The sequence below is a fragment of the Cryptomeria japonica genome, chromosome 10 (genome assembly GCF_030272615.1).
Source record: "Cryptomeria japonica chromosome 10, Sugi_1.0, whole genome shotgun sequence".
NCBI classification, from domain to species: domain Eukaryota; kingdom Viridiplantae; phylum Streptophyta; class Pinopsida; order Cupressales; family Cupressaceae; genus Cryptomeria; species Cryptomeria japonica.
The window spans coordinates 59,997,111-60,015,680 of record NC_081414.1 but is presented as its reverse complement, the minus strand read 5'-3'; the positions used below and the strand labels follow the sequence as shown (position 1 = coordinate 60,015,680).

Below are 18,570 nucleotides of genomic sequence, written 5' to 3'. Positions count from 1 at the left end.
GACCCATTAGCAACATCAGTGGCACCCGCAGTACCAGCAATTCCATCACCAGTAGTACATCAGTCGATTGCAACTACAGTGCTCAACTCAAAAGATATCCCGGTTTGGTATAGTAATCAGATACTAGAAAGCGACTCAGAGACTGACTCACACGAGTGGGAATTTGATTCTGTACATCTCAATACTTCTGATGAGGAAGACACATCACCACCTCCACCTCGCAAATAAATCCCTGTTTACGGATAAACACACATTAAAACCTCTTGGGTTCCTGAGCTGGAAACACCTTCCACAGACCCTACGTCACATCCTACGCCTGATCCTGACAGGGAGAGTACCATCAACGACCTTCACCACAATGTCTTAACCCTCACGGACACATCCCATGAACTTAACCTGATCGATGAGGTAATGTCCATTATCCATCCTGAACTCATCAAATGGAACCAACCAAATCCCCCATGCCTTGACCAATTCCAAAACGATGAGGCGATCATTGACTTTTTGGAACTACGTGATAACATACCAAGTGGGGATCACAAAGATGGATTCACAATCGAACTTAATAGCGCAAGATACTTTGGGGCGGATGCCAAACCTTTCAGCTGCAAAAATATCACAATAAAACATCGATCTTCCAGTGAAAACCACACTGTGGCACTATTTGATCCCAAAAAAGTAAAAAGAAAGAGTGTATCCAACGGTGAAAACCTCTCTGAGGCGTCGAAGGATGAAAGGTTTGACATCCTCCCCTCCAGTACAAATCAGGGACGATCAACGATCCTCATCGAGGAAACAAAATAATTCAATGTGGGGACCCTTGAGACTCCTCACCAAATACATCTGGCATCTCTTTTAACTTCAGAGGAACAACCTAAATTTGTAGAATTCTTCCAGAAGCGTCAGATCAACTTCGCATGGTCATATGCGGACATGCCTGGCCTAGATCTTGATTTGGTCACGCATCACCTCACCGTGGCAGAAGGAGCTAAACCTGTAAAACAAAAGCTCAGAAAGATGCACCTGCAGATTGCTGTGCTTGTCAAAGCAGAACTCAAAAAGCTCTTAGATGTTGGTTTCATTCGATCAATCGATTATGCCGATTGGATCTCCAACATTGTACTTGTCGCCAAACCAAATGGGGGTATCCGTATCTGTACTGACTTCAAAGATTTGAACAAAGCATGCCCTAAGGATGACTTCCCCCTGCCAAACATCAACATGATCGTGGACCTAACAACAGGACATGCCATGCTTTCTCTTATGGATGGCTTTTCAGGGTACAACCAGATAAAGATCGCTCTAGAAGATCAACATAAAATTGCCTTCACATGTCCATGGGGAACATACTGTTGGAACGTGATTCCTTTTGGTCTAAAGAATAAAGGGGCGACCTATCAAAGAGCTATGACCACCATCTTTCATGATATGATGCATACCATAATGGAAGATTATGTCGATGACTTATTGGCAAAATCATTAACAAGAGAAGGTCATCTGGAAATATTAGATAAAATCTTTGACAGACTATAACAATATCATGTTCGACTCAATCCAAAGAAATGTGTCTTTGGAGTAACCTCAGGGAAGCTTCTAGGATACATTGTCTCAAGCAAAGGCATTGAAGTAGATCCAACGAAAGTCAAAGCAATCATGGACATGCCACTTCCGAAGAACATTAGTTAGTTAAGGACACTACAAGGGCGACTACAATCAATTCGAAGATTCATTGCACAACTGGTAGATAAGTGTCATCCCTTTACACACCTGTTACACAAAAACATCCGCTTTGAATGGGATGCCAGATGCCAGCAAGCATTCCAGATGCTTAAGGACTATCTCATGAATACACTGTTGCTAATCCACCAAATCCAAGTAGATCTCTATTGCTCTATATTTCAGCGACCAATATGGCATTGGGAGTACTGTTGACACAACACAATGCAGAAGGGAAAGAGTGTGTTGTTTACTACATCTCTCGCACACTGGTCGGCTATGAACTCAATTACACACCTATTGAGCGAGCTTTCCTACCAGTAATCTTGGCAGCCACTAAACTGAGGCACTACCTATTAACACATAAAGTACAACTCATTGTCAAGATCGATCCACTAAAGTACTTACTCAGCAAAGCAACATTGACAGGCCGCTTGGCCAAATGGGTGATGATTATGAGTGAATTTAACATTGAGTATGTGGACCGTAAGGCTATCAAGGGGCAAGTTATTGCAGATCTGTTGGCCGATGCACCCCTCATAGGCGATCATCCTCTTGTTTCTAATTTTCTAGATGAAGAGATCTTCATGATCACAACAACACAACCATGGAAGCTCTACTTTGATGCGTCATATATTAGGCATGGCTCGGGGGCAGGCATTCTGTTTATCACACCTCAAGGTGACAGCATCCCGAAGTCTTACAGGCTAACTTTTCCATGTACAAACAACATAGCAAAATATGAGGCCTTGATCACAGGACTCAAACTAGCCATACAATGGAAACTGAAAGAGCTACAAGTATATGACGACTCCCAACTAGTCATCCGACAAGTCATAGACGAATATCAGACCAAGGATGATAAACTCATGTCATACAAGCAAATGGTGGATAGTATAAAAACATCATTTTCAACTATCACCTTTGAGCAGATACCCAGACATCAGGATCGAGCTGCTGACGCCATGGCTACAATTGCATCTCTCTTAGATCTTCCACAAAATTCAACACGCTACGAGTTGTTGGTAGAACAACTTTGGATTCCCGCTTATGATATCCCTGAATCCGAGATGATATGTCGCCTTGTCGGTTCCGAATCCCCATGGTACGATGAGTTTTACACCTACCTACGCGATCACACACTTCCTCCTAACCAATCGAATAACCAACGCAAAACCTTCATTCGCCAAATCGCTCGATACACCATCATTGCTGAAACCCTATACCGACGCAATGTTGATGGTACTCTCCTTCGATGTTTGGAACAAGATGAGACAACAAAGGGCTTGGAAGAGGTACATGAAGGAATTTGTGGGACTCACTCAAGCGGTCCTTCCTTAGCAAAGAAGGTCATGCGAGCAGGATACTATTGGCCATCCATGGAAAAAGATTCCTACTATTTTGTTAGAAAATGCAAGAAATGCCAAGTTCACGGAGACCTGATACATGCACCAGCACAGGAATTGCAACCAATCACGACACCATGGCCCTTTTGTCAATGGGGACTTGACCTTGTGGGTAAAATTCATCCATCTTCATCCAACGGCCACAAATTCATCATCACCGCCACTGAATACTTCGCACAATGGATCGAAGCTGTTCCACTTACCCAAGTTACCGGCAAGTAGATCGCCTCATTCATCCTTAATTACATCATCTGTCGGTATGGTGTACCCATGTCCATCATCACAGATAACGAACATCCTTTCAAAAATCAAGATGTCCGTGAGCTCTGTGAGAAGTTTCACATCCAACACCGCTTTTCCACTCCTTATTACCCACAAGGCAATGGTTAGGCTGAAGCATCGAACAAGAACATATTGAGAATCCTCAAGAAGACAGTCAATGATGTTGGCCGTGATTGGCACGTTCAATTAAATCCAGCACTATGGGCGTATCGAACTAGCATTCGAACCCCTACAGGCGCAACTCCCTACTCACTGGTCTATGGCGCATAAGCCATCCTTCCTATTGAGGTTGAGATACCATCTCTACGGGTTTCTTTGCACAATCTGATAGATGATGAAGCATACCGAGTCTCACGTCTTCAAGACTTGGAACTACTTGATGAAAGGCGACAAGCTGCATACAACCACCTCAAGGCCTATCAACAACGCATGAGCAGAAGCTATAATCATCGAGTTAGACCTCGTACAGTTGAGGTAGGTGATCTTGTTCTCAGAGAGAATCCTCGTAACCAACCAAACAGAGAACATCAAGGAAAATTTGAATCAAATTGGTTGGGTACATATGTTATCACTGCTGTATTTGGGTCCGGGGCATATCAATTGGCTACTTCAGAAGGAGAACCGCTAGCAGATCCGATCAACAACATGCACCCCAAACAGTTTCATACATAAGTTGTACATTGCATCAGGCTCCCATACATATCAGAAAAACACAAAAATCATTCAGAAAAATGTCCTGAAGAAAATACCAAAAACATCAAAATAGTAAAAGAAAAATCATGCATCCAAACGGTGAGCAACCACTTTGGTGGCACCTTGGGTAAGTGCGATGGTGAAAACCTGACAAACAGGCGCCACTCGTAAAGACTATGACTCCATTGTCTTTCAGACTTGTTGCGATCACATCCATTCACCCATCATTCAAACCATGGCTTGTTATTGATCTACAATCAAGGTTAGTACTTCATGCGTCCTGCATCCTGCTTTTCATAGTAATATCTAAGCTAGGGGCAATGCTCTTAACCTATTGATGGAAGTGGATTCTACATACTTGTGATTCATTGAGTTCTTCATTCAAAGTTCACTCACAAAATTCAAAAACATTCAAAAAAGACTCACAAAATACCAAAAACATTTAAAAACAACTCAAAAAATATAAAAAACATTAAAAAACACTCGCACAAAATCCAAAAAACATGATAAAACATCAAAAATCAATCAAAAACATGGCAACACATAAAATCCTTTGTACATACACATCACAAACAAACATCAAACAAACATTTTGAACTACTGAAACCATGATCACTTATCAAATCAACCAAAACAATCAACATCGACACACAAACTGTCTTAACAAGGATGCATCCTTCCTTTTCAAAACAAAGACATGATAACATTTTCCTTGACAAGAAAATTTGTTTAAAGCTATCAAGTACTTGGTCGGTTCAATAAGTTATCTATTCATTTATATTTGGTTCGTATGCTACTCCATGATATCCACAAGTGATTAGAGTAGCTGGGATGGTTCTTAAGTATCGTTTGTTTTATTGTCTGCGTTTTGTTCCAATGAAGGTCTAGGGCATGTACTAATGGTGTCTACGTGGGAAGTTCACTAGGCTACGTGATCATATGCACAAATCTAGTCATGGATCACTATGGCTTACTGACTACAACGTATACCTCGACCATCTGCACATGAACCAAAATGGAGGGTCCATATTCTTTATCTATACTGCTTGCTTACAGGTACAATACTCCAAACTTGGTTCCTATTGCCTCGTCCAAGATTGATACTACCATGTTCAATGATGAAAAATAAAGCACTATGGATCGTCATTCCATCTCATCTGTATATATTGCATTCCGTTGCATTCCATCCATTCATACATCCGTATAGCTGCATATCATTCATACAGTCATAACAATGCATACTCTATTTTACTCATCTTCTTCCATAGGGCTTGGTCCTAGGTCCTCCATATCTTCTATCTAACACTGAATTGCTAGGATATTGTTAAGACAAACACAAACACACAAGCAACGAACCAAGTGTTAGGATATTGTTAGGATTGTTAGGAATATGTTAAGACAAACACAAACACAAACACACAAGCAACAACCAAGTGTTAGTGTTTGTCTTAATAATATCCTAACAATCCTTTTTGCAGAGCATCACAATGCATACCAATGGACGTGCAATAATTGAAGTTAAGTTTTATTCAAATTCCAGCTGACCAGACAAGGCAAACTTACAATCAACAAGAAGCTAGTGGTATGGATTAAACGAATTTCATTCAAATGTATTCAACACTTCTTCTATCCAATCTAAAATACTAGAAACAAATTCTAATCTAAGTTCTAATCTAAATTTGGAGGCAATGAGAATTACAAATGCATACAAAATCTAAACAAAACCACCAAACTTCAATGATTTGTATAAAAATATTCAGCATTTTGATGAGAATTCTCAGAAATCTCTCTTACAAATGGGAGGCAAATGGGTTTATATAGAGTCTCAAAATGAAATGAATAGCCAAGATTCAATCTATAATGAAAGGTCAAGATCATGCCAACACTGCCCTAATGTTGCCCTAATTAGGGTTTACATCAATAGGTGGAATAAAAAAAGAAGGTCCAATGGGATGACACCTAGTCATCAAGTAGGGAATCTTCTAGAAGATTTCGGCTTGCATATCTCTCTAGCTGCATATTCAACGAATCTAGCCAAGACTAAGTTTGAGTTCTTCCATCGTAACATTGGGTAGCCTTCCTGTTGCAAATCGATCACATCCAAGGCATATGAGCAAGCATCAAATATACTTTACCAATCTAGAATAAGCTTCTGCAAATTGTTGATGTGATTGACGAGAGAAACCAAATCATCTTGTTGATTCTTCGTCAAAGATTCCAACTACTTGAAGCAAATAAACCTCATTTTCTCTTTCAATTCTTCCAAGTTCAAACTACTAGAAGCATGGACATCAAGTCCCACTATCTCTTCAATGAATGTAAGGATCTTGTATTGTATCTCTTGAACATATCACTCCATCTTTTTGTATTCTTGTTTTGCATGATCATACACAATCTTTCACATGGCCAAAGAACAATACCAACCATGGAAATCATAAACATTGCCTACCTGGACAACTCCCTCTTGAATCAATGTGGATAGAGGAATTCGCTTCAACACTCTGAGGCAAGGAATAGTCTTCTCTTACATTGGTTGGATTTCTTCCCAAACTCCCTCCAAGTACTGCATCTTGAATATAAGCATCGCTGAGCTAGGAAATCATCCGCTTGCTTCGAGACATCTTCAATCCATTTCCCAACCTCCTGATATGTATTCTTCATTGCCTCATGGTTGAAAGGGGATCCATGATCAATAGCAATAGGTGAGACAAAAGCAAGATCTTCACGCCTTAGGGAATTCATCCCTTCAATGTACTCCTTGAGTCTCCTGTTCTCACACTCAAGCATCTATGAAGCATATTCCTATGTGCACATTGATCTGAGAGGAAGTTGTTTAGGAGGGCAATGTTTATGATTTCCATGGTTGGTATTGTTCCTTGGCTACGTGAAAGATAGCGTATGATCATGCAAAGCAAGAATGCATGGAGATGGAAGGATCTATTCAAGAGATATAATCCAAGATCCTTGGATCCATTGAAGAGATATTGGGACTAGATGTCCATGCTTCGAACAATTTGAACTTGAAAGAATTGAAAGAGAAAATGAGGTTTATTTACTTCAAGCAGTTGGAATCTTTGAGGAAGAATCAACTAGATGACTTGGTTTCTCTTGTGAATCACATCAAAAACTTGCAAAGGTTTACGTTGGATTGGGAGAACATTTTTTTATGCTTGCTCAGATGCCTTGGATGTGATTGATTTGCAAAAAGAAGGTCTACCCAGTATTACAATCGAGGAACTCAACTCAATCTAAGCTAGATTCATTGAGTATGTAACTAGAGAGAAGGATGCAGGTTAGAATCTTTTAGAAAATTCCCTACTTGATGACTAGGTGTCATCCCATTGGACCTCCTTTTTTATTCCACCTTTTGATGTAAACCCTAATTGGGGCAATAGTAGGGCAGTGTTGGCATAATCTTGGCTCTAGATTCTAGATTGAATTTTGGCCATCCATTTCATTTTGATACTATATAAGCTTCATTCCTCTCATTTATAAGAGAGATTTTTTAGAATTGTCATCTACATGTTGCAAGTTTGAATATAATCATTGAAGTTTGGTGATTTTGTCGAGATTTGAAGCATTTGTGGTTCTCATTTCCTCCAAGTTTATATTAGAATTTGTTTTAAGTATTTTAGATTGGATGAAAGAAGTGTTGAATGCATTTGAATGAAATTCGTTTAATCCATACAACTAGTTTCTTGTTGATTGTAAGTTTGCTTTGTGTGGTCAATTGGAATTTGAATCGAACCTAACTTCAATTATTGCTCGTCCATTGTTATGCATTGCCTTGATGCTATTGATGTTGATGGTAGTAATTTGAACATCTATAAACTTACCTTAGATGATTGCACTAAGCTTGTGTTGAATTGTTAATCATTCATTACCTCTTGCATTCTGGGTTAGATGGGATTATATTCGAACTTATGAACCCTCATCCTTTTGCATATTATTTAAAATCTTTGTTAGAATAGTTGGAGAGCTCAATTGCAAAATCATAAGTCATTCGAAACCATTGGCAAACCCATGTCCATTCATGATAACCTTGAATAATTTAGAACAGTTGTGTAAGTCCCCAAGTGAAAACAACAATTCACGTCAAGCCATTGAGTTACCCCCATGTCAAGAATTAACCGTAGCAACCTTGGAATCGTCTTAGTGAATCAGATATTTAGCATTTGAGGTGATTTTGTTCAAGAGAGGGTAAAATAATTAATTAATATTATTCGTCAATAGTTTATTTTAAGGGTAATATTATTTAATTAATTTAATAAAGTTTATAAAGTGATTCTAATGGTTAAGTAAGATTTTAATAAAGTCACTTTATTATTTTCCTAAGCTTAAGTTTAAATTAAAAAGAGAGGGAAAACCTAAAAGTTTCTAGAAGCTTTTTCGGTGGTTATAAATGAGCAGTTTGGGCCTCATTTGAGATATGCTTGGTTATTTTCATTTATTGTTTCAAAGAGCTTCTTGGAGATTGAAACCCTTGGATGAAAACCCGAAGGGATTGCTATTCAAGTATTTCATGATGCATTCAAAGGTGATTTTCTCAAATTTGTAAAGTCTTTTAGAAACAAATTTGGAGGGAGTTTTGTTTATTCGCAAAAGATCTTAATATGGATGCCTTGCCTGAGGCACCATTTTGGAGTTTGGAAGATTATATTTTTGAAGATATTTTTGGATGTGGTGGTTGAATATTCTAGCCGCTTCTCTTCATAAGCTTGGCGTGGACTATGATTGGTGTGTTTCTCTATTCTCTTGGTGTGAACCTTCTCACATGCATGTGGGAGCTCTTAACCCTTGGCATGGCTACATTTCTCATGGTGTGAGACGTTAATTGGTGATGTGGTTTCCTTTTGCTTGGTGCAATACCATCTTGCCATGGCGTGAACATTCTTCTTTGAGATGGGAGTGTAGGTTTATCGTGTGATGCCCTTCCTTATTTGTGCGATCCCTTTATTTTGGCGTGAAATTGTTGTGTATGGTGCAAGTCATTTAGTTGAGCATTAGTCGCTCCTTCTTTGGCGTGTTAATATCTTTTCTTTGGCATGGAGTCTTCTCGCGTAATATTAATTCTTACCACTTGTTTTGTGTGGAGCCTGATCAGTCTCCAAGTGGGAGATTGTTGATATGTTGTGACTGATCATGCAAGTACTGTACACTTGTTATGTATCCTTGCCGGGGTTCAGGCAAGAAATTTTTTTTTTGCCATTTTTGTTGAAAGAAAAACCGACATTGAAAAAACCCTAAAAATAACCGACTTTGAGTGTTGCCCTAAAAATTGCTTATTATAAGCAGTTGGAATGAAAAAGGGCATTGTAACGGTGTTGTATTGATTTACTGGATAATAAGAAAAGATTGGACGACCGTGTTTTGTGGATGTAGCCCATCTTGGATGAACCACGTTAAATCTCTGTGTTATCTATGTTATGTATTTTTCTTCATCTTTTGTGTTTGTATATGCATATAATTGTTAATTTGTATTTGCTTTGAATCTGCCTAAAGCCTAACAATTGGTATCAAAGCTGTGTATTTCTGTAAATTGGCAAGGACTTTTCTGATTTGACTCGGAACAATGGAAGAAACCAAGTTTAAGGTCGAGAAGTTCAACGACCAGAATTATCAGTTATGAAAAATGCAGATGGATGATTACTTGTATCAAAAGAATCCGTGGCAGCCATCGGAAGGAAAGACGAAGAAATCGACTGCAATGTCAGATGAAGATTGGGATATTTCGGACAAAAAGGCACTAGGAACCATTTGGTTGTGTCTTGCACCTTTTGTAGCATTCAATACATCAAAAGCAACAATGACCTCAGATTCGATGTCAACACTGACTAAAGTGTATGAGGAACCCTCAGCTTCGAATAAGGTATTTCTTATGAAGCGTTTGTTTAATATGAAAATGAGTGAGGGAGGATTTGTAGCAAATGATTTGAATGAATTTAATATAGTTACCAGCCAATTGACTTCTGTTAAAGTTAACTTTGATGAAGAGGTTAGGGCTCTCTTAATTTTATGTTCTTTGTCGGAAAGTTGGGCTTGGTTATGGCTTAAGTAACTCAATCTCTGGTACAAACGCTTTGAAATTTGATGATGTTGTTGGTGTTATCCTAAACGAGGAAATGCGACGGAAAAGCACAAGTGAGACTTCAACATCATCGGGTACTATTTTGAATGTAGAGAATAGGGGAAGATCAAAGGAAAGAGGAAAAGGCCTTGGGCATGAGAAGTCACGAGGGAAGTCAAAGAAAAGACGCTCTCAATCCAGAGGGACAAATGATTGCTAGTACTGCGGAAAGCCAGTACATTTAAAGAAAGATTGTCGGTCTTGGAAAAACAAATAAGGAGACGAAAATGAAGATGACAACAAGGAGGCTAATGTTGCAAGTAATACTTTACAAGATGCCTTGATTCTGTGTTTAAATAATGTTAATGATTCTTGAGTAATAGATTCAGGGGCTTCATTTCATGCTACACCCCATAGAAAATATTTTTTAGATTATGTTCAACGTGATTTTGGACAGGTATATTTGGGTGATGATGAGCCCTGTCAAATTGTTGGAAAAGGCAAGATAAAAATCAAGTTGTGGAATGTAAATGATTGGTTGTTGCAGGAGGTAAGGGATGTTCCTAATTTAAGAAGAAATTTAATTTCTATAGGACAATTGGGAAGTGAATGCTGCATAGTTACCTTTACAGACAATGTCTGGAAGGTCACTAAAAGTGCATTAGTAGTAGCTGAAGGTGCAAAGGTAAGCACATTGTATTTGTGTACTGGTAATACTTATTCTACCTTAGCTGCTACAGAAAAAGTTGTTGCAGGGACAACTACAATAGATGTTGCAAGGACAGATTCAAAACTGTGGCACCATAGACTTGGGCACATGAGTGAGAAAAGGATGAAAATCCTTCACTATAAAAATTTGTTGCCAGGATTGAATCAGATTGATTTAGAATTCTGTGAAAATTGTGTTTATGGTAAACAAAAAAGAGTTAGATTTCTCAAGGTTGGGAAAGAGAATAAGAGAGAAATTAGAGCTTGTGCATTTAGATGTATGGGGACCGACTTAGGTATCATCTCTTGGTGACTCTCGTTATTATGTTATTTTTATGGATGATGCAACCAGGAAAACATGGGTATATTTCCTAAAACAAAATGTTTTTGAAACTTTTAAGAAATAGAAAGCTTTGGTTGAGAATGAGACAGAAAAAAAGTTGAGGTGACTCAGATTTGATAATGGTGGTGAGTATTGCAGCAAAGAATTTGAAGATTACTGTTCTTTCAATGGAATCCGAAGGCAGAAAACGGTTCTAGGAACCCCACAAGAAAATGGTGCGAGTGAGAGAATGAATAGGACCATCATGGAGCGCGCAACGAGCATGAGATTGCATGTTGGATTGCCCCTACATTTCTGGGCAGACAGTGTACATATTGTTGTTTATTTGATAAACAAAGGACCTTCAAATCCTTTGGATGGTGGTATTCCAGAGGAGACATGGACTGGTAAAAAGGTAAATTATTCTTTTATGAAAACCTTTGGTTGTGAAGCTTTTGTTCATATTGATAAAGAAAACAGAACCAAGCTTGATGCTAAATCTAAAAAATGTACTTTCATTGGATGTGGAATGAACGACTTTGGTTATTGGTTATGAGATTTTGAAAATAAAAAAATAATTAGAAGTAGAGATGTTATATTATATGAGAAGGTCATGTATAAAGAACAAATGCAGGAAAAGAAGCATGAACAAGTCAAAAAGAAATATGTGGTGCTGGATGAGATTCCTGAAAATAAACTGCCATTGGTAACTGTAGACACCTATTTCTATCCACTTAATTAGATGAATTTTATTTGTTTAATTATCATTTATCCAGCCATTAATTAAATTAAGATTTAATTAATGTCTCATTTCTTCTATTCAGCTATTAATCAAATTTAACATTTGATTAATTAACCTTTCTTCTGTTAATTGAATGAATCCTATTTATTTGATTAAATCCTCTTCCACATTTAATTGAATTTACATTCATCTTTTGATATAAATAAAACAATATTTATTTATAAATTATCCTCCCACTTGTGTTTCCCCACAAATGCAATTTGCATCCACCTTTTTGAAATAAATCATTTTATTTCAATTTAAATCCAAAAATTATCCCACTTGCATCCTCCTAACAAATCCACTTGCATATCTAATCCCCCTTCTAGATTCTTCTAATCCATTCTAAGTAAGCTTAATCCCCCTCATAATCATTTGCACATTCCTTAAGAAAATGGTCACTTCTCAAAAACCCCCGAAGTCTTCATAAACCATTAAGGGCTTTGTGTCTCCAACAAGTTAACTTCCAAAGTCTTCAATAACTATTAATGGTTAACTCAATCTCAACCCTTGGTTAAAGACTTTCTCTCTAACTTAACCTTTATCTAATCCATAGGTCTTTTCAAGCATTCATTGCTTTGACCATGGTTATCTCTTTAACTCTTGCACAAGAGATTATCCTTTGGACAAAATGATTATCCAATAACTCAACCCTAACCATACCTCCTAAGGTAACCGCCATGTCTTCTCAGACATTGAATGCCTCTTACATCTCCTTTCAAGCCTCCTTAGAGTGACACTTGTCAGCCTAGGATTGGGTTGAAAATATCACAAGGATTGAAGATCATTCAATCCTAACCCTTGTTAAGATTACTCAATCTTAACCCTCCAATTGCCCATTTCTTCTATAAATAGGCTTCATTTCCTTCATTATCAGAATCCAAGTCTTCATGCATCTAAGCTATAGTCTCATTTCATCAAGTATTTTAGCCTGTCTTTGATAGTAGTAATTAGATCATTTTAGTAGCATCATAGCATAGATTTATCATGTTTTGCATATCATGTTAGTTTCATTTCCATGCTAGCTTAATATCATCTTCATGTTAATTTAGCTTCATATCAATATCATCATCCTTGCAACATATCATTATCTAGTTTCATATCAAAATCATTCACTAAGATCTTAGTTGCACTTGCATTTAGATCTTTTATCAAACTATCCCTCATTCTTTGAGTAGTCATCCTAGAGATCAAGTGCTCTTCCAAACTGAGGGCCACCTTGATTTGAAGGATCCTTGGAGATAGAGAACAATGAGATGCTTTTGGAGTTTTAATTGATTAACATGTTTTGTTCTTATTGAATCCTCTAACATAATGTTTCATTGGTATACTTGATGTGCTTACCTTCATTTTGCAGGTTCCACTCTTTCTAGCGTACATTTTTGGCGCACACCGTGGGGCTCTTTCCACAATTTTAACATTTTCCACAGGTTTAGCCGCAGGTTTTTCCATAGGTTTTGCCGCAAGTTAAGCTGCATGTTTTTTCACAAGTTTTGCCGCAGGTTTAGCCGCAATTTTTTTTATGTTGTTTTTTCACATTGGTTTTTCTGCAGGTTTTTAACGCTGGTTTTTACACAGGTTTTTTTTACGCTGTTTTTTTCTGCAGATTTATCCACACAGATAGAGAACCCAATTTTGTAACACAAATGAAAAATCTAGGCTTGTATAGCCCACCCTGATTTGTGATTTTTGCTAACGGGGTTTTGCAGGTTCTCAATGAGTTAGTTAATTTTTTTTTTACTTGCTTTCTTTCAAAGTTGGTTTAAAAAGAACTCACTTCCCTTCTTGTTAGCAAATCTTAAAAAGAACTTAGCTTTATTTTGGTGCATAAAAAGAAGCTCACATTTCATTTGGGGGCTCTAAAAGGAACCACATTTGTCTTTCTTCCAAAGTATAAAAAGAACAACAAATTTCAGAATTGTTTTTGCATGTTAGGATCATCTTCATTGAAGCTTTAAAAAGAAACCAACAATCTTTCAATTCTTGCAAAGATTAAAAAGAACAATCAAATCTATTCTTGCAAGTAAAAAGAACAAGCCACCATTTTGTTTTAGCAAGCAATTTTACTTTTGTTGACCACGCGATTTCTTTTGTTGACTAGGATTTAATTTCAAGTTCAAAACAAATTGCTATATGGGATTAAAACTGAACACCATGCTTATTGAAGCAACATCTCCAAATAGAGGTTAAAAAACCATTGTTATGAAGGATTAAAATGAACCTTTGATTGCTTTGTCTCAAATGTGACAGGTATATGCTCTCCCCTTAATTGGGTGACCAAAAAGCCAAACTCACTATTTCAAGCTTTCTTTCAATTTATGCAAGTTACAACCTTTAGCAGGTATGCCTTCCTGAAAAGCCCTTAAGGCCGGTGAGAGGGGAACGACCTAAGTGGGGAACAAGTTTAAAGCCAAGTTTACCAACCCACTATAATCAAATGTGGAAGTTGGTAAAAATCCTCTCCAACGGCAATGTGCATTGATAGCCTTCCTCTAGTATCCTTGAGATACGAAAAGTCTTTGTTTTAAAGGTTGGGAAGCCTTTTGAGGGAGTTTATCTTTCGCTGCCTTGAACGAAACCTTTACTAAAGCGCCTTAGAATTAGAAACTTCGTCGATGCAGTAACCAGACATTTGTAATATCGTAGTGCAAGGGTGGAGTAAAATCCACCCCCAAGACACTCACTGTACATCTCCCAAGAAAACGATGCAATTGAGGAGCAATCCTCTTTGGTTCAACTTCTGGAAAAAGACAAAAAAATGGGCGCACCCTAAGGTCTGACAAGGTTGTTTGAGCTGAAGGAGTATCAAGTAATGGGCTATGATATTATTTATGACCTTTGAATAAAGAGTCTTCTTGGTTTGTTTTTCTTGTACCAAACCAGTGACAACATCAGGGATTTGAAAAGATCCTCAAAAGAACATTCACTTCATGTTACATTAAGGTTAAAACTACTATTGTTTTTATGAGTGTTTGTTGTGTTCTTATCATATATTAAACAAATATCTTGCAAAAATATCAACGAAGTGAAGAATCATTTTACAAATTGCAGAAATCAGGTTCTTCCAACAAAATCAGAGGAATATCATTTAGTGATTCAAGTTTCACAATTTCAACCAATATCAACATTAGATACTTAGTCTAGGTATCCAAGTTAGTCAAACCAATCTAGTTTCCAAAATCGGTGAACTTTGTTATATCATTTGACGCACTTAGTCACTTCAATAGGGGGCATATCAAACCCTCTATTCGGCTTAGTAAGCTTGAGTACCCAAACAAGGTATTGAAGTAGTCATCGGTTAGGAGGGACCTCAAAGAGATCAATCTGGACCGGTCAGCAAGAGTAAACACAACGGAAATACAAAGATATGATGGAGGCAATGTAGAACAAATTGTATTATAACATAAAAATTGATTACAACCAACTGGTAACAACTGGGTTACAACATAACCAGCTCACAGGCCTGCTAGAACATGCTCAAAGTACAGAATAGGTCACAATCAGGACCTTGAATCTTAAAATCTATCTTCTACGCTCAGTTTAGCTACTTGATTTTTCGATTGATTACATTCTAATGCGCAATTACAATTATACATACGATCCAAAGGATCTGGTCGGCCCAAAAAGGGATCAAAACCCGAAGAACAAGACCAAACGTGTAAAATTAACAAGGTCGACCTCTGCCAAGAGATTCCTCCGAAAAATCCAAAGGATGAAGTGTAGATCGTGGGAAAAGGTCGGCCACACGCCAAGGAATATCGAAATCAACGCCCAAGGCTCCACAAGCTTCAGAAGGGTTCCGATAGATCACCAAAATAGGTCCAGGCAACCGATAACAAGAACTGTCAACTGGTAACAGGAAATTGTCATTCAAAATCGATAGCGATAACTTGCCGAAAAATGATCCAAATGAGATGCGGTTTGGAAAGAAGAAAGATGATCAAGTTTTCAAGTAGAATCCAACTCCACAGGATTCGGTGAGCCAAAACTAGGAGAAACAAAAAGAAATGCAGAAATTGCAAACAGAAAGTAAAATGGAAATAAGATGTTTTTGGTTGATGCAAGATTGCTATGAACTAGGGATGCTCATGCATCAGACATCTGGGGTTATTGAAAAAGTGAGCCTCTCACTTTGCTGAGGTCAGAGGAAAACCAAGGCGGTTTACCTCTGCTTGAGAAATCCAAGATGAATCTTCAACTGGTTTGTCATTCCACTTCGCAAGATACTCCTTGTACTGACTGCTCCGGGTACTACGCCCAATCCTACTATCCAAAATTTCTTCAATTTGATCCGGTTCCTTTCAGGATAACTGTTTCTCCAACTTTGCAATACTGTCCTCACTAAATTCTGGTTCATGATACTCATGAAGATTTGCAATGTTAAACACATGTGAAATACTCAAACTATCTGGTAACTCCACTGCATATGCATTTCCGGAACTGAACTTCCTCAAAATCCTGCAAGGTCCAAACTTTTTCATCTGCACTTTGTTATAAGTTCCAATGGGGAATCTCTCTTTTCTCATATGTACAATCACTTCATCACCAACTTCAAATTCCTTATGTCTCCTCTTCTCATCTGCCTTCTCCTTATACTTGTTGTTCATGTCCTCCAAATGTTGCTTAACCTGAATATGCAAAGTTGCCATCTGATCTGCAAAGTCTTATGCTTCTGACCTATTTCGGTCTACATTGCTAATATCCTTCAATTCTGATATACCTCTAGGATGCACTCCGGTAACAATCTCCAAAGGTGTTTTTCCGATACTTCTATTCACTGAATTGTTGTAGGCAAACTCAGTTTGTGCAAGGATCAAATCCCACTTTCCGGTTTTATCTCCCACTAAAAATCTCAACAAGTTTCCCAAACTCCAGTTAACAACTTCTGTCTATCTATCAGTTTGTGGATGAAAAATAGAACTGAACTTCAAATCTGTCTTCATCTTCTTTTAAAGTGTTCTTAAAAAATAGCCAACAAACTTAGTGTCTCTGTCTGAAACTATGCTCTTAGGTAATCCATGCAATCTCACCACTTCTTTGAAAATTAGGTCTGTTGCATGCAATGCATCTAATGTCTTCTTACAAAGTATGAAATGAGCCATCTTCGAGAATCCATCCACTACCACAAATATAGAATCATTCGCTCTCGGTGTCTTAGGAAATCCGAGTACAAAATCTATGGTTATATCCTCCCAAGATCTTAATGGTATTGTCAAAGGTTCATGCAATCCCACATTCTGACTACTACCCTTTGCAACTTGACAAACTCTACAACTCTGCACATATCTCTTAACAACCTTATGAATTTGGGGCCAAAAGTATTGTTCACTCACCAATGCTACTGTTTTGTCAATGCCAAAATGTCCAGCTAGTTCTCCATTGTGTTTCTCCTTTATCAGATTCTCCATCATAGAACACTTAGGTATGCACAACTGAACTCCTTTGAATAACATTCCATCCTGAATGAAGTAATCCAACCACTTGCTTCTATCTACCATAACCGGTTATTTACATGCTTTCCAAGGTTCTGCAAAATCCTAGTCATCATCATACAAGGTCTTCAAATCTTCAAATCCTAATACTGTCACTCATTTCTGTTAGCAGATTCCTTCTCCTACTCAATGCATGAACAACTTTCTTAGATTTCCCACTTCTATGCTTCAACACAAAGGTATAACTCTGCAAGAATTCTACCCATCTCATGTCTTTGATTCAACTTATTGTGACTGTTCAAATACTGGAAAGCTTGATGATCTGTATACAACACAAACTCCTTAGGCAACAAGTAATGTCTCCACTTCTTCAAGGCTTGAACTATGGCATAAAACTCCTGATCATACACTGAATATCTCCTTCGAGCATCATTCAATTTCTCACTGAAATAAGCTACTGCTCTCCCTTCCTGACACAAGACTGCTCATATTGTTGTTCCACTTGCATCACAATCCACTTGAAATACTTTGTTGAAATCCGATAAAGCCAACAATAGCTGCTCGATCAATTTCTGCTTCAATAGTTCAAAAAATTTGTTTGCTCTCGTGGTCCACTTGAATTTCTTCCGATCTCCTCTTGTGGTCTTAGCCATAGGGTTACAAACTGAATTGAAATTTCTGATAAACTTTCGGTAAAAACTAGCCAATCCATGAAATGATCTTACCTCTCCAACGCTTTCGGTGTAGGCCACTCAACAATTGCTTTCACTTTCTCAATGTCCATCTTCAAACCATCCTCCGATATCACAAATCCCAAATAGAATAACCCATCCTTCATGAAAGTACACCTTTTGAAATTGATCAACAACTTCTCTTCTCAACCTTTACAAAACTTTTCTTAACTGCAACAAATGCTCCTCTTTTTTCCTACTGAAAACCAGAATGTCATCCAAATACACAATAATAAACTTACCCAAGAATTTCTTCAATACCTCATTCATTAGCCTCATGAAAGTACTTGGTGCATTAGTCAATCCAAAGGGCATCACCAACCATTCATACAGTCCTCCATTTTTCTTAAATGTTGTCTTCCACTCATCACCTTCTCCGATCCTGATTTGATGATATCCACTCTTCAAATCTATCTTTGTAAAGTATTTTGC

The 18,570-nt window shown here is 37.8% G+C and overlaps 1 protein-coding gene across 1 annotated transcript in view; it reads left to right on the top strand.

Annotated features, from left to right (window-relative positions):
- Positions 1 to 13,715, top strand: part of LOC131029779 (uncharacterized) — a 60,883-nt gene extending 47,168 nt beyond the window's left edge. Inside the window, exon 2 of the mRNA XM_057960426.2 lies at positions 13,333 to 13,715. The gene's annotated coding sequence lies outside the window, so the exon portion shown is untranslated. The remainder of the gene's footprint in view (positions 1 to 13,332) is intronic.
- The last annotated feature ends 4,855 nt before the right edge of the window (positions 13,716 to 18,570 follow it).